The 14,797-nt window shown below is 40.2% G+C and overlaps 1 protein-coding gene and 1 pseudogene across 1 annotated transcript in view; one reads left to right on the forward strand and one right to left on the reverse strand.

Annotated features, from left to right (window-relative positions):
- UGCG (UDP-glucose ceramide glucosyltransferase) overlaps positions 1-14,797 on the forward strand; it is a 43,309-nt gene that overhangs the window by 10,823 nt on the left and 17,689 nt on the right. The gene's annotated exons all lie outside the window — the stretch shown is intronic.
- Positions 12,957-13,487, reverse strand: LOC143665036 (double homeobox protein A-like; annotated as a pseudogene).

The following is a 14,797-nucleotide window of genomic DNA, read 5'->3' on the forward strand; positions in this document are numbered from 1 at the left end:
TCTCACCTTTTTTCTCACAACTACTCATGAGGTAAGTACTATCATCCATATTTTTTAAAAACTTGAGATAAATAAATACCTTGCCCAAGGACACACAGCTCGTAAACTGTGAAACTGGGGTAGAAATCCGTCTGCCTCCATCCCAGGCTTTTAAACTAGTAGGCTACACTGCCAGTGATGGCCTAAAAAGAAACTGGAGGTATTCCCTAAGGATATGGTATCAACATAGGGAGTTTTCCATCTTGGCTTCTGATAATTAGCAACATTTACATTACATTTGAGAGAGCCAGGGTCGTCATTCTCTTTTATAACTCTCCCATTCTCACACAACTTGTATACTCCTTCACAGCCTTCATGCCTTCTATCCATCCCATAACTTCTCACATTTCTAAGAGTTTTCACCTTGGTTCCCCCCCACCCAACTCACTGTAATCTATGTTTCTTAGACCAGTGGTTTTCAACTTGGACTGCACTTTGAGTCTCCTTGGATGCTTTAAAACAAGCTGCTGCCTGGGTCTCACCCCTAGGAATTCTGATTTAATTGGTTCAGGCATCAGGATATTTTGTTAAATTCCCCTGGGGATTCTCATATGCAGCCAAGGTTGAGAACAACTGCCTTAGGCTGTTTATCCAGTAGTGTCCTCCACCTGCCACTTCTTAGCTTCATTTAATTCTTCATCTAGCCCAGAACCCACAGTTCATCACTTCATCTCAGCCTTTTCTTCCCTCATGTCAGTCTACTCTGTTATCCTGAATCTATCGAATAATTTATAGCTTCTCAACTCTTAAAACCCTACAGAGGGTAATCACAAAACCAGTGGATTAATACAACTATACATTCATGGTCTCAGATCTCTGCCATGCCTACAGTATCTGATAGTTCTGTTTCTGTATTGCACCATGTTACCCATTATTGGCAAAACCTCTTCTGATTCTTCACCATTCTACCGAAGCCCCAAACCTCGTCTTGGCAGACTACCTTTCCTCCTTATATTAACAGGAAACAGAACTGACAGGATAGATATATACATACATACATACATACATACATACATACATACATACATACATACATACATACATACATACATACATACATACATACATACATACATACATACATACACGTATATGTAAATGTTACTAGATTTATTATAGAATTGGCATATATGACAGAGGAGATTGGCAAGTCCAAATTCCATAGGGCAAGTTGCAAATTAAGAACTCCGAAAGAAGATTTCAGTGAATTCCCCAAGAGAACTAAGCTGGCTAACCAAAGTAGTTAGGAATTTTTCCTGACTGCTGAAATCAGTTCTCCCTTTAAAGTCTGATTAAATGAGACTTCTCTCATTGCTAAAGACAGTCTAGTTTGTTGATAATAGATGTAATCAGCTATAAATGAAATCAGCTGACTAATGATTTAAATACCCTCAATGCTTGCTTGACCAAGCAACTGGACATCATAACATAGCCAAGCTGATACATGAACCTAACCCATCATGCTCCTCTTCACACTGGATCCTATCATGTCATTAACTATTTTATTTCTTTTCTCTTTAATCTGTCTTTGACTAGCTCATTCCCTTTAGCATATATACCCAAGTATTCTTTAAAAATTAAACTGAGAAGCCCTTCTGCTCCATCACACTACTGCCTTTTGCCTTTTCACTCACTATCAGGTTTTGGGAGAAAATAGTGTTTATTCACTGTTATCATGTGTGTTAGTTAGATTCAGTTGTCAGCTTGGCCAGGTGAGCATACCTAGTCTTGTTGCTGCGGACATAAGCCAATGGTATGTGAACCTCATCTGTTGCTAGTTACATCTGCAGTTGGCTAGGAGGCGTGTCTGCTGCTATGAGTGACGTTTGACTTAATCGGCTGGTGCTTAAATGAGAGATCGCAACTTAGCACAGCTAAGCAGCTCAGCATTCCTCATCTTAGCACTTGGAGCTCAGCCCAGGCCTTTGGAGATGCAGAAAGAAGTCACCCCGGGGAAAGTTGTTGGAACCCAGGGGCCTGGAGAGAAGACCAGCAGAGACCATCCTGTGCCTTCCGTAAGAAAGAACCTCAGTGGAAAGTTAGCTGCCTTTCCTCTGAAGAATTAACAAAATAAATCCCCTTTTATTAAAAGCCAATCTGTCTCTGGTGTGTTGCATTCCGGCAGCTAGCAAACTAGAACAGATTTGGTACCAGAAGTGGGGTGCTGCTGCGGTTTGCAAATACCAGACCTGTTGGAACGGTGTTTTGGATGGCTAAGGGAAAGACTTTGGAGGAACTGTGAAGAGATTGATGACGAAGTCCTGGAGTGTTTGAAGAGACTGTTGGTGTAAATGGAACTACTATCAATCTTGACAAAGGAGGACACAAAAGGAAAAAAATTGGAATTTGCAGAGTGAGAACTATGGAAGCTCAGGTCTGAAACCAAGAAACCTCGGCCAGAAGAGTGGACCCACCCATATACATGGAGAGGGTGAGTTTACCCTGAAGGGCGAGGATGGGTCTCCCCTCTCATTGCAGTGGAAGAGTTGTGCAGCCTCGAACCTTGGACGCTCCTTGGGGAAAACTGGGAGAGCTTGGCTGCCACCATGTGGAGGGGTTGAGCGTGTGGCCCAGAAATGGCAGAGAGCCCAGGGGTGGCCCTGATGCCTGGAGAGAGTGGAGCCCAGAAGTGATCTCCTCGATGTTCCCCGAGGTTGATTTGGAAAAAGGCCGGCCACTGCATAGGCCCTTGGAAGGGGTGGGATTGCCACTTTCTACAGCCGAAGGATAAATGACTTTCAGACTTTGAAATCCAATGGTGTTTGCCTGCAGGTTTTCCTTCCAGTTTCTCCCTATGAATCTGGTGTTTATCCTCCTCTGCATATTGGCATCAGATAGCTTGTTTTGAGATTCACAGGCCCAAAGCAAGAAGAGAAGTTTTTGCACCTGTTTAAGGTGATGCTTGAAGTTGCCAAGTTGACATGTGTTAGTTAGATTCACTTGTCAACTTGGCCAGGTGAGCATACCTAGTCTTGTTGCTGCGGACATAAGCCAATGGTATGTGAACCTCATCTGTTGCTAATTACATCTGCAGTCAGCTAGGAGGCGTATCTGCTGCTATGAGTGACGTTTGACTTAATCGGCTGGTGCTTAAATGAGAGATTGCAACGTAGCACAGCTAAGCAGCTCGGCATTTCCTCATCTCAGCACTCGCAGCTCGGCCCAGGCCTTTGGAGATGCAGAAAGAAGTCACCCCGGGGAAAGTTGTTGGAACCCAGGGGCCTGGAGAAAAGACCAGCAGAGACCATCCTGTGCCTTCCACGTTAGAAAGAACCTCAGTGAAAAGTTAGCTGCCTTTCCTCTGAAGAACTAACAAAATAAATCCCCTTTTATTAAAAGCCAATCCGTTTCTGGTGTGTTGCATTCCGGCAGCTAGCAAACTAGAACATCATGTCCTCACCTTCCATTCATTTGCTCAATTTTTATCTGTCCCCTGTGTTCCCTTAACTGCCGCAGCCTCTACCAAAAGTGCTTTAAGGACACCAAGTACATACTTAATCTAATGGGCACTTCAGTTGTTAACTTGACCTCGCTCTATTCAGTGTTTCTTCTTGAACCCTTTGAAAAAGAAAGGGGTTATTTGGCCTAGCCAGATAAACCCTTCTGTATATTACTCTTCCTGGGTTTCTTCCTGTTTCTTTGGCCACTCCCTCTTAGCCTCCTTCATACATTACTGTTCCTATAACAGTAATTATGTTCATTCTTGGTACCCTACTAATGGCATGCTCTACCTAATAGAGCTTATACATCTACCAAACTGGGTGGTTCACAGGGTTTTTTCTCTAGGCTAACCTTCCCTTTGACCTCTACATCTATACATTTAACCATTTGTTTGCTCTTTATTCAACTTTTATTATTTATTTATTTTTGAGAATATACTAAGTATCACTACTTTCCTGGCCCTGGAGAGTTTAATAGTCTGCTGTAATATTTTTCCAGACTTGGTTCACTGATGGCCTGCATCAGAATCATTGGGAGTGCTCGTAAAAATGCAGATTCTGAAGCCTCTGCAACTGGTCCATTAAATTGGGATCTTTACCTATGGACATTATGTATACCAAATGTTGAAAAACACTAGTCTCCTGGATAAGAGACATAGCCACCTGATGTCTTAAGAGTAACTTTAAAGTTGGGTGTATTCAAAATAACGCTTGTTACCTTCTTCCATCTCTCATTGCGCCCAGATTTTGTGAATACCACTCCTGATTACCAAAGACCAAACCTGGGTGTCATCCATTTACACCACTTATTCTCCCTTACTGCCTCTTCCTTGGTCATCAGCCAAGTCCTATCAGTTCTAAATTCTTGCTTTCCCTTGACTCTTCCTTTCTTTCTATCCCTTCTGCTGCCTCATTAGTTTTGTACCTGTTTTTTTTCTTTTTGAACCTTTATAATATTTTCCCTTGTTTTCATCTCCCCAGCCTCTGCTTTATTCTCTTCACTTCTACACATGCAAAAATGATCATTATTGCTTCCTAATAATCTTTCACGATTATCCCTTACTTATAAAATGAGCTGAGGGCCTTTTCAGTCTTGTCTGTGAAGTCCAGAAAGTTTGATAGATGAATCTTAAAGCATTGCTTCTCCTGATAGCGTCAGACTAAGGTAAGTTAGAATAACAGGACTAAGGAGGACATTGTATTTAGAACTTCACCTTCTCTATGTGACCAAAAGAATAGAGGCTTATTTTGTCCCAAACCTAAATTTTCTACAGCACATAATCTAACTCAACCTGTTTGGATAGATCGTTTAAACAACTCAAACACATGGAGCCCAGAATGGGGTAAGGGCTTATAATTCTGTATAGCTTGATGTAAAGCCTGGATACATCCCAGAGTATGTTGAGGAGATAATTTAAAAGTTTTGGCAAAGTCCCTTGTGGGATGGGAAAAAAGATATGGAACTATTAAACTTTACCACTGGGGAAACATCTGATACTGTCTCGAACATTTGGGACTCTCAAGTCAATAGGCCATGCGCTTGGTCTTGAGACTTTCTTTTGTGAAGTTTATTTTATGTAGCAGAGAAGCTAAACCTATCTATGGTTATGCCTAAGAGTTATTTCCAGAGGGACCTCTTTTGTTGCTCAGATATCACTGCTCTCTCTCTAAGCCCAACTCTGCAAGTAAAATCGTTATCCACCCCCCTACGTGGAACATGGCATTCAGGGATGAAAGTCTCCCGGGCAATATGGGATCCCAGAGATGAGCCTTTCCCTGTCACCGTGGGATCAGTAATGCTGCCTTCCTGACCAAAGTGGGGAAAATAATTGTAACAAGGTATCAGCAGCTGAGAGAGTTCAAATAGAGTCTAGAGGCTATTCTGGAGGCTACTCTTACACAAGTGTCAGCTAGATATTGCTACTTATCATGGTTTTTCAAACCCCAAGCAAAACCATTCCTGCCAACCCTAAAGAATGCCTGGGGCTCTATCTGAGATTCTACAAAAGTTCCATCCGTTATGATTGCTTTCCAGGAATCTGCAACCTCCAGATGGTTTCCTAGGCCAGATAAGTTCTGAAACACAGAGAGGCCAGCCTATCCAGAACATAAACTAGTTCCATCCCCCTTTCCCATATTATCGACAGCCCTTTCCAATATGAAGGTTAAAATGGGCACAGCCCAAATACTCCTAAAGATTGGGAGAAAGATGGAAGGAGAAGGAGGAGTTATACCAGAGAAGATAGGATTTAACAAATGAGTATGGCTGCTGAATCATCCAGTGTCTTGGAGCAGATAGAAGGAAAAATCTAAAATTGTGGAACTGTAACATGTAACAAACTCTGAAATCCGTTCTATAGCCAATTGTTGTGGTGTGCTTTGGAATTTATTGCTTTTTGTATATATGTTATTTTTCACAATTTAAAAAAAGTGTTGCTCTCAAACTTGAATGAACCTGTGATTGAGCTGGAGAGCTTATTAAAATGCAGATTCTGTTTCAGTAGGTCTGGGATAGGGCCTGAGATTTTGCCTTTCTGAAAACCTTCCAGGTGGTGTCACCACTGCTGGTCAATAGACCAGTTTTGAGTAGGAAAATCTTAAAGGACCATCTCCCAGGAAGAGCTAGAGGCTTCCTTCTCTCTGATCTCAAATTATTCTAAACTTAATTTCACTGTAGTGTGTATCACAATGCATTTACAGGTACTTGTTTAGAAATTACTTCTGAACAAGAGGTGGTCTGTGCACAAGTGTGAACTGCCTCTCATGTTCTAAACACATGGAAATTCTGTAATGAGTCTGCACACACAAACACAGCCTAAAAATAAGAAGGGAAAATCTCTGGGTTTCAGAAATAAAGAGAGGAGGCAAAGCAGTGGTGAGTTTGTCTGCTAATTCTAACCTCAACGGACAGTTTTGGGTCAGTTTCTATTTATTGCTTTCCTCCTCATTATTGGTTATTTTTACTTGGTTCGTTGCATATCTGGCAAATTTTTATGGGATGCCAGACATTATACATTTTACTTCGTTGGGTGCTGGATATTTTTGTGTTCCTGGACTTGGCAACTCTTATCTCCTCAATTCAGGGGAGTCTGCCTGGGTTCCCTTTTTCTGTGCTATAGTCTGGAAACTCTCTCAAAGTAAGGGCTCACCACATTTGTTTTCCATGTCTCAGGAATCAAATTCGTTCTTTACCTGATGTCCATTGTCTTGAAAGCCATTGCTTACTGTATTTCATAAGATTTTTTTGGTTGTTTTGGGCAGGAGGATAAATCCATCCCTGTTTCTCCATCTTGACCAAAAGTGGAACTCCTAGGTAGAGCAGTAGGAGGCTTGAATTTTTTTTAATTGATAAAATCAAACAACATATAAACATAAACATTCTTAATATGTACATTCCACATATGGTGTGCAGTCAGTGGTTCACAGTATCATCGCATAGTTGTGTATTCATTTTCATGATTGTTTCTGAGAACATTTGCATCCCTCCAGAAAAAAACACAAAAAGTAAAAAGAAACTCATACATACCATATCCCTTATCCCTCCCTCTAATTGGCCACTAGTATTTCCCCCTACCCAATTTATTTTAACATTTGTTCCCCCATCGTTATTTATTTTTAATCCATAAGGAGGTTTTGTCTATGTAAGGACAAAGACAAAGTTGCATGCTGTTTATTATTGCTAAAAACTGGAAACAACTCAAGTATATATCAACAGAGAGTAGATAAATAAATTGTGGTATATTAATACAGGGTTGTTTCAGTTGTTTCTCATATATTGCTAAAGCTGCCAGAATGCAATATATGAGAAATGGGTTGACTTTTACAATGGGGATTGATTTGCTTATAAATTTACAGTTCTAAGGCCTTGAAAATGCCCAAATTAAGGCATCAACAGGATGATACCTTCTCTGAAGAAAGATTGCCATTATCTGGGATGCTTCTGTCACATGGAAAGGCACATGTCTGGCATCTGCTGATCTTTCTTTCCTGGGTTCAGTGGGCTTCCTCTCTCAGCTTCTCCAGGACTTTTTTCCTAAGCTGTCTCTGGGCTTTTTCTATCTTGTATCCTCTCATAAAGGACACCAATAAAAGGATTAAAACCCATCTTAAATAGGGTGAGTCGTATCTCAATTGCAGTAACCAAAAAGTCATGCCCATAGTAGGTTTGCACCACAGGAGTGGATTAAAAGAACATGACCTTTTCTGGGGTACGTAACAGCTTCAAACCAGCACAAAGGTTCTTTAATGAGGATGAATAAATGATAACAGAATGTAACAACATGGAGGAATCTCATCACAAGCATAATGTTAAGCGAAATAAGACACAGAGTACGTCCTATGGGATCACGTTTATAGAGTTTTGAAACAGGCAAAACTCATTTATGGTGTTAGAAGTCAGGGTAGCGAGTATTAAATAGAAGGGAATAGACTGGAACTTCTAGAATTATAATATTCTGTTTCTTGATCTTACTACTGATTACATGTTTCACTTTGAGCAGATTATTTGAGCTGTATACTCATATGTGAGTTTACTGTATGTATGTAATGCATCAGTAAAAAGCACACACACACACCCCACCCCATAAAAGATCAAGGCTGCAAGCCAAATGCATGACTAGTATGGAACCTGAAACTCAGAAAGTGCTGTACCCTGGATTCAGGCAGAAAGCAAGTAACCTGCTATCGTCTGAGGATGGAAATGGACGTCTGTGATAAATGCTTTGACACGTGAGTGGGAAAGGCTTAAGTTCATTCTCTGTGTAATGCAGAAACCCTGAACCAAGATACCACAATAGAAATTGATTTGAAACCAGTAAGCCTTGTAGGATCCTGTCAGTTACCCATAAAACAGACCCACTTGGAGGGCTCCACTACTCAGACCACTTTTTGAGACACCAAGCAAAGGAGCTGTTGAACACATTTCGGAAAAAACCGACAAAAACAGCTGCAGGTTGGGCAAGAATGAGGTGCCGGCCAGCATCATTCGTGTATGACAGGCAAAGTTAATATCTTCTTGCTCCAGCGCATTGCTTTGTTGCTTTGTAAGAGTTTTCTAAGGAGAATGTGCCTGTTTAGAAGGATCTATGTACCCTAGAAAAGCCATGTTTTAATCCTCATCAATCTTGTGGGAGCAACCATTTCTCTTAATCCCTATTCTACTATAGGTTGGAAACTGGATTGGGTTATCTCCACGTAGATAATTGTGGATATTAGACTTGTTTAAATGGAGACATGACTCTACCCATTCAGGTGGGTCTTGATTAGTTTACTGGGGTCCTGTAAAAGAAGAGACATTTTTGGCGAGAAGGCCTTTTGAGAATGACGAGAAAGCTACAGCAGAGCCAAGTAGAGCACAAGGCCGAGAGAACCAGATTCCACCAGCCAGCGACTTTTGGAGATTCTGAGAGAGCAGAGAAGGACTACAGAATGCCGTAGAACCACAAAGCACAGAGTCCACTGAAGAGTGACTTTTGGAGATGAAGAAAGAAAACACCTCCTGGGGAACTTCTTAAAACAAGAAGCCAGAAAAGAAAGCTAGTAGACACTGCCATGTGCCCTTCTAGCCCAGAGAAAAATCCTGAGTGTCATTTTCATTCTTGAACCAAGGTATCTTTCCCGAGTTACTGGACAATTCTGTAGACTTTCTCTAATTGGCCTTAGAACTATAAAATTGCAGCTTATTAAATTCCCCCTTTTTAAAGCCATTCCATTTCTGGTATATTGCATTCTGCAGCTAGCAAACTAGAACAGAGAAAAACTCTGCCCATGCAGACCTCCCCAATAAACCACAAACTCGTTGATGGTAGGGAATTTGCTTGTTCATCATTGTATCCCTGTGTACAATAATGCCTAGTGTACATTCAGGGCTCAAAACATGTTTGTTAAAGGTGAATGCTAGCAAGCACCACCATCTGCTGAGCGGAGTTCTGAGTGCTTTTCTTTGGTGGCTTGATGGATATTCTTTTAATGTTCTGATAAGCAATGTGAGAAATTTGTAATGAGGGACTTTCAGGGTTGAATTATAAAATTCAAAACAGCATTTTCCAAAGTAGAATTTTTGTAGCCTAGAGGGCACATGTGTTAGTTAGATTCAGTTGTCAACTTGGCCAGGTGAGCATACTTAGTTCTGTTGCCGCGGACACAAGCCAATGGTACATGAACCTCATCTGTTGCTAATTACATCTGCAGTCAGCTAGGAGGCGTGTCTGCTGCAATGAGTGATGTTTGACGTAATGGGCTGGTGCTTAAATGAGAGAATACAATGTAGCACAGCTAGCAGCTCGGCATTTTTCATCTCGGCACTTGCAGTTCAGCCCAGGCCTTTGGAGATGCAGAAAGAAGTTACCCCGGGGAAAGTTGTTGGAACCCAGGGGCCTGGAGAGAAGACCAGCAGAGACCATCCCGTGCCTTCCACGTAAGAAAGAACCTCAGTGAAAGTTAGCTGCCTTTCCTCTGAAGAACCAACAAAATAAATCCCCTTTTATTAAAAGCCAATCCATCTCTGGTGTGTTGCATTCCGGCAGCTAGCAAACTAGAACAGCACACTACAAAGATATGGAAAAAAAATGTTAGAGCAGTAGAGATAATGAGAAAGAAATGGAGGAGGGGAAGAATGAGAATACAAATGAGGATTTTTATTAAAGGTTCTGCAGTATAGTCTGGCTTATAATTATTTTGAGAAGAAATTACAGATAAAGTATGTATGCTCAGTTATCTTCATCCATAAATCTGGAGAGGGCTTCTTTGGAGAATCAGAATGACTCTGGTAAAATACTACATTCTCACTATGAAAAACTCTTCAAAGCGTAGGAGGTTTATCTACATTGACATTTAAAGTAAGATGTCTTAATAAAGAGGAAAGGGAAAATAGGATTAAATTTAAATTCTTGCCAAATGTTAAAAGCCACTAGACAAAATACTGAGTATAATTTATATTATCCTTTTTTTTTTTTAAGTCTGAAGTCTTGCTAAATGTAATAGTTAGTGGAGTAGATTTCTCTGTTCATTGATGATTTTATATGCACATTAGATAAAATTTAGTAACACTTAATGATCACACATGAGACCAATAGGTAAAAATTACTGCAATTTTAGACCTTCTTATTCTATAGTCAGTGTCTCTTAAACCCTTTTATGATTTCTGTATCTTTGCTTCTCATTTTCTCTGTGCTGCATTTTTGGGGGTAACTGCTTCAGATCTAGATTCTACTTCTCCAGTTCTCTCTTAAATTGTGTGCATGTAATAATGCCGTTTTACCTGTCTGTTGAGTTTCTAGGGTCAAGGATAGTAATTTTCATTTCTAGACATTGTTTGGTTCTTTTCATATTTCTTATTCCTGGCCGTCTATGGTGGGCTCTCATCCCTCCTCTGGGGTTTTTTCCCAAGCATTGCAAGTAGTGTGTCTTCTGGACCCCAAAACCTATGTGGTTAGATATTCTCTCCAGGGAGACGTTTTCATTTACACTTTACCCAGAATAGAAAGCATCCCTATCATCTCTCGGTGAGCTGGGACTTTTTTTTAAAACAGGTATTTGTACAACTTTATTCAAAAAAGCCAAAAGGTAGAAGGAACCCAAGCGTCCATCAATAGATGATTGGATAAACAAAATATTGTTGATACATGCCATGGATTATTCAATCATAAAAAGGAATGGAGTTCTGATTCATGCTGCAACATGGATGGATCTTGGAGATGTCATGTTGAGTGAAATAAGCCAGATACACAAAAATAAATATTGTATGACTGTATGATGTCATTTATATGAAATATACACATAAGCAAAATTCATAGACAGATAGATTATAGGTTACCAATGGGGAGGGGGTAGTGGGTGTGGTAGAGGGGGAGTTACAGCTTAATAGATACAGTTTCTGTTTAAGATGATGAAAAAGTTGAGGTATGAATGCTGGCGATGGTAGCAAATCCTGTGAATAGAATTAATGCCACTGTGCACTTGAAAGTGGTAAAAATGAGAAATTTTGAGTTGTATATTTGGTACTATAACAGACAGGATAAAAAAAAAAAGACTAAAGTGAAAAAGCAGTTCTGTCTTCAATTTTCCATCATTCTTCCCAAGAGATAACTAGTGTGAGATGGAGGAGATACAACTGAGAAGTTACAATTTAACAAATGACTGTGATTACTGCCTCATTACATAGATGCTTCTTTTTAGTGTCGAGTATTTTAGAATGATCAGAAGGAAAATACTTGACGTTGTTGAACCATAATCCAGTAGTCCTGACCTTTGATAATGATTGTATAACTATCCTGAAGAAAAAAGTCAGTTGCCCATGTTTGCGTGGCTCTACTTCTGGATGTCCTGTTCTGTTAACTAACACTGTCTTAGTTAACTCTACTATAAGTTTTAAAATGGGGTACAGTGCAATACTAGTGGTCAGTAAGAGGGAGGGGTAAGGGGTATGGGATGTTTGGGGTTTTCTTTTTTCTTTTATTTATTTTTCTGGAATAATGCTAATGTTCCAAAAATGACTGGGTGATGAATGCACAACTATGTGAACCATTGGTTGTGTACTTTGGATGGCTCGTATGGTGTGTGAGTTTATCTCAATAAAATTATATTTATAAAAAAAGAGATAGCTGATGTTACCAATTTCTGGAACATCTTTGGAGAGAAATTGTAGGCATAACAGGTCTCTGAATTTGTGTCCATTCCCCACATAAATGGTAGCACATTCTACAGATAGAAGATAATTGCAGGAAACTTCCTGAGTTAGCATCTGGACTTTTCAACAATGGCTATTCAATCCGTGAAAAGTGCAGGTCTGTTACTTTGTAGAATGTCACTTAGTTTTGCTTGTCTGGTGTTTCCTCATGATTAAATTAAGCATGCATACTTTTGGGAGTAATGCCGCAGAAAGGATGTTATGTCTTTCTTAGGTACTTCATATCAGGAGGCACCTCACCTAGTCCATGTTAGTGTTAATAAAGCAAATTTCGAGCACTTGGTTAAGGTGGGTCTGTCAGGTTTCTCCGATACAAATTTAGCAATTTTCCTTTTGTAAGTAATCAGAAATCCATGGATGGATTCTTTAGGACAATATATATCTTGTTCTTCATAAAACATTCATTTTGAGAGTTTTACATCCACTGATGATTTTTGTCTGAACCAATTATTACTATGATGATTAAAAATGATATGTATTTAGTTTTATTTTCATCATCCTCAAACTCTGCTGAACTCTGGATCCAGGTTGGGTGAGAGGGCGTTGTGGTGTGCCTTTTGGACCTGTGTCTGCCTCCTGAAGTCTTACCATTTCCAGAAGGCTCAACTTGCAGTCTCAGAGGAAGAGTGCATTCCCAGGAAGAGTGAGAAAGATTTGGGTCTCAGGATGATGATCTCTGATGCACTGAACTTGTTTCTATGCCCCCTTATTCTGTCTCCAGAGAAATAAAACGGTTGCTAGTGAGGTTGGTGATATTTTGATGTAGTTTCTGTGCTTTGAACTCTGTTTTCTCAGAGATCTTGTGCCTTGTCTTGTATTTTTTCTAGGATCTCACCAGATTCTCTTTTTCTTTGGTCATAGAATCTAGATCTTTGGTTTTGAAACCAAATTTGGACTCTTGACTCTGAAACCCCAATTTCTTTAGCAAGTCTTTCTCTGGAATCAATCCCAGGATAAGGGTTTTTCTTGAATTGAGAAGATGTATAGGTGGTACGACACCATCTGGCTTCTCTAAGTTAAGTCACTGGAGGGGGATCTTGCCTGTGGGCTTTGTTTGATTCTAAGGCTTGCTCAGGTTCTGTCCTCTGGAAGGAGCGTCTAGCTCTTCAATTCTGAAACCAAATCTGGATTGTAGACTCTTCCGTGTTAATTTCTAAAGCAAGTTTTTGTTTGGTAGCATAACCTGGTTAAGGTTTTTGGTTGAAAGTGTCTGAGAATTTTCAACTGATCCGTGTGAATTTGGTGCAACTGCATCTTTGACGTGTAGCCATGATCGCGTTTGTGAAGCTTTTCTGGGCCATGTTGAAAGAGATTCCTGGTGTCTCAAACATGGGAGTAGGGGTGTCTTTTTTATTATTTTTAACATCGGCCTTCAGGGATTCCGTATTTATTCAAGATTCTCAGACACATATTTTCTGTCATTCTTGCATCTCAGTCTTGTCTCCAGTGATCAGCAGGGGCCAGCAGATGGCCAGAGGGCAAACATCGTGCCTGGCTATCAGAAGTTCCTTCTTACTTCTGACTTCTGTTGGGGTGTTTTCCTTTATTTTCCTAACAATTTAGTTGTGCTTTTAGTGTACCTGTATAAAAAAGGAGGGCAGGGAATTACACACACATACACATGCTGGGGAGGTGGTGGTGGAAACTAGGCAGAAAGAATGGGGACAGCTGGCAGGGAGACGTTTATGGAATGAACTTTTCTGTGTTTTTGGTTATTTGAACCATGTGACTATATTACCAATTCAGTAAATTAAATATATAACTGAAACATCCCCCCCCCCCCCCCCCAGCAGTCTAGATGTCCTGTACCGGGTGGGGTTTCGCCAGACATCTAGTCTGCTATTTGGTAGGAAATGGAATAGTGATCATGTTTTTCAGTTATATGATTTTTAAATGATGGTTTTCCCTTTTCCAGCCCTCTAGATGAATTCTGTAGATCAGTATATTCCAAACTAACTGTGGTAAAAGATCAAGTCTTTAAAAGTTTCCAATCTGTCACAGACTGATAGTTTAGTTAAACTACAGTGAAAATAAATTACTGATCATGTGCTTAGATGGTGCGACAATATCAGACTGCTCTGAAAGTTTCTAATGCTTTCTCCTAATTTCTTTATCTCTGTAAGGCTGTCAGTATAATCCTTTCTGAAACATTTGGCATTTGCTGCAGCATACCACTGCCTTAGTTAGCTAGGAGTGAGCCTGTGGCCAATTGCTCTGGGTGATGGTATCGGCACTTCCAGAAGTCTTTCATAGATCAATACTGAATTTCATCAAATCAGCCATGCATCAGTGCTGATGTTTTCTTAATCTTCAAGAGGATCTCATCAGATGGTTTCACACCACTAAGTCAAGGCTACCATCTGGATACTAACAGTCGTAAGATGCCATTGATTTCAGAAATGCTAAAATGTGAAAGACCATGTGTCTTAGAATCCCTCATGAATCGTACATGATCATTGTAGCCTCTCATTGCTATTGAATGCTTGGCGACTTGCTTGTGAGAAGTCAAGAGGAAGTCTTTGAAGATTTCCTTTAGAAACTCTACCACTCAGCAGAAGACATCTCTTCTTTTTGTTGTGACAAGCTGGCATTAATTGATGCACATCCTCTCTTCTCTAGTTGGCATAGCTTC

Source organism: Tamandua tetradactyla, chromosome 2, assembly GCF_023851605.1.
Source record: "Tamandua tetradactyla isolate mTamTet1 chromosome 2, mTamTet1.pri, whole genome shotgun sequence".
Classification (NCBI taxonomy): domain Eukaryota; kingdom Metazoa; phylum Chordata; class Mammalia; order Pilosa; family Myrmecophagidae; genus Tamandua; species Tamandua tetradactyla.